The following is a 2,500-nucleotide window of genomic DNA, read 5'->3' as shown; positions in this document are numbered from 1 at the left end:
GCGCGCCATCGTGCATAATTTTTTACAAAATATTAAAAAGTTATTTTGCAACACACGCGACGCGGGCGGTGTAGTCAGCCTGTTAGTCTACACCTGTTGTTTAAAGAGTTTGTGACAAATGTGATGTGACTGGAGTATTGAAAAGATTCTAGTCTGGTGTGATTAATGAACCACTGGGTAAACAGCAGGGGATACAGACTGCCTGGTGGGACAGTGGTCCACAGGTCTGTGTGGTGCAACACATCAACACAACAGAAATAGGTAGAGAGACTGGGTGAATCTCACAAGTCGTTCCTTAATTCCTTGCGTCCTTTTTCCTTGTCTCCTAAAAATATACATTGGGAAGCGAGGAGAAAATTCAACTACATAAGGAACAGCTAGTAAACACATTCAACTACATAAAGAACAGCTGGAAACACATTCAACTACATAAAGAACAGCTGGAAACACATTCAACTACATAAAGAACAGCTGCAAACACATTCAACTACATAAAGAACAGCTGGAAACACATTCAACTACATAAAGAACAGCTAGTAAACACATTCAACTACATAAAGAACAGCCAGAAACACATTCAACTACATAAAGAACAGCCAGAAACACATTCAACTACATAAAGAACAGCTAGTAAACACATTCAACTACATAAAGAACAGCTAGAAACACATTCAACTACATAAAGAACAGCTGGAAACACATTCAACTACATAAAGAACAGCTGGAAACACATTCAACTACATAAAGAACAGCTAGTAAACACATTCAACTACATAAAGAACAGCTAGAAACACATTCAACTACATAAAGAACAGCTGGAAACACATTCAACTACATAAAGAACAGCCAGAAACACATTCAACTACATAAAGAACAGCCAGAAACACATTCAACTACATAAAGAACAGCTGGAAACACATTCAACTACATAAAGAACAGCTGGAAACACATTCAACTACATAAAGAACAGCTGGAAACACATTCAACTACATAAAGAACAGCTGGAAACACATTCAACTACATAAAGAACAGCTAGTAAACACATTCAACTACATAAAGAACAGCCAGAAACACATTCAACTACATAAAGAACAGCCAGAAACACATTCAACTACATAAAGAACAGCTAGTAAACACATTCAACTACATAAAGAACAGCTGGAAACACATTCAACTACATAAAGAACAGCTGGAAACACATTCAACTACATAAAGAACAGCTGGAAACACATTCAACTACATAAAGAACAGCTAGTAAACACATTCAACTACATAAAGAACAGCCAGAAACACATTCAACTACATAAAGAACAGCTGGAAACACATTCAACTACATAAAGAACAGCTGGAAACACATTCAACTACATAAAGAACAGCTGGAAACACATTCAACTACATAAAGAACAGCTGCAAACACATTCAACTACATAAAGAACAGCTGGAAACACATTCAACTACATAAAGAACAGCCAGAAACACATTCAACTACATAAAGAACAGCTAGTAAACACATTCAACTACATAAAGAACAGCTACTAAACACATTCAACTACATAAAGAACAGCTGGAAACACATTCAACTACATAAAGAACAGCTAGTAAACACATTCAACTACATAAAGAACAGCTGGAAACACATTCAACTACATAAAGAACAGCTGGAAACACATTCAACTACATAAAGAACAGCTGGAAACACATTCAACTACATCAAGAACAGCTGGAAACACATTCAACTACATCAAGAACAGCTGGAAACACATTCAACTACATAAAGAACAGCTGGAAACACATTCAACTACATAAAGAACAGCTGGAAACACATTCAACTACATAAAGAACAGCTGGAAACACATTCAACTACATAAAGAACAGCTGGAAACACATTCAACTACATAAAGAACAGCTGGAAACACATTCAACTACATAAAGAACAGCTAGAAACACATTCAACTACATAAAGAACAGCTAGAAACACATTCAACTACATAAAGAACAGCTAGTAAACACATTCAACTACATAAAGAACAGCTAGAAACACATTCAACTACATAAAGAACAGCTAGAAACACATTCAACTACATAAAGAACAGCCGGAAACACATTCAACTACATAAAGAACACCTGGAAACACATTCAACTACATAAAGAACAGCCGGAAACACATTCAACTACATAAAGAACAGCCGGAAACACATTCAACTACATAAAGAACAGCCGGAAACACATTCAACTACATAAAGAACAGCCGGAAACACATTCAACTACATAAAGAACAGCCAGAAACACATTCAACTACATAAAGAACAGCCAGAAACACATTCAACTACATAAAGAACAGCTAGTAAACACATTCAACTACATAAAGAACAGCTAGAAACACATTCAACTACATAAAGAACAGCTAGAAACACATTCAACTACATAAAGAACAGCCAGAAACACATTCAACTACATAAAGAACAGCCGGAAACACATTCAACTACATAAAGAACAGCTG

The 2,500-nt window shown here is 36.0% G+C and overlaps 1 protein-coding gene across 1 annotated transcript in view; it reads left to right on the top strand.

Moving 5' to 3' along the window:
* LOC106574944 (protein diaphanous homolog 3) overlaps positions 1 to 2,500 on the top strand; it is a gene marked incomplete at its 3' end in the record, with an annotated part of 688,081 nt that overhangs the window by 304,770 nt on the left and 380,811 nt on the right. The gene's annotated exons all lie outside the window — the stretch shown is intronic.

Source organism: Salmo salar, chromosome ssa16 (genome assembly GCF_905237065.1).
Source record: "Salmo salar chromosome ssa16, Ssal_v3.1, whole genome shotgun sequence".
In the NCBI taxonomy this organism is placed as follows: Eukaryota; Metazoa; Chordata; class Actinopteri; order Salmoniformes; family Salmonidae; genus Salmo; species Salmo salar.
The sequence above is the reverse complement of the archived record's forward strand: the minus strand, read 5'-3'. Positions and strand labels throughout refer to the sequence as shown.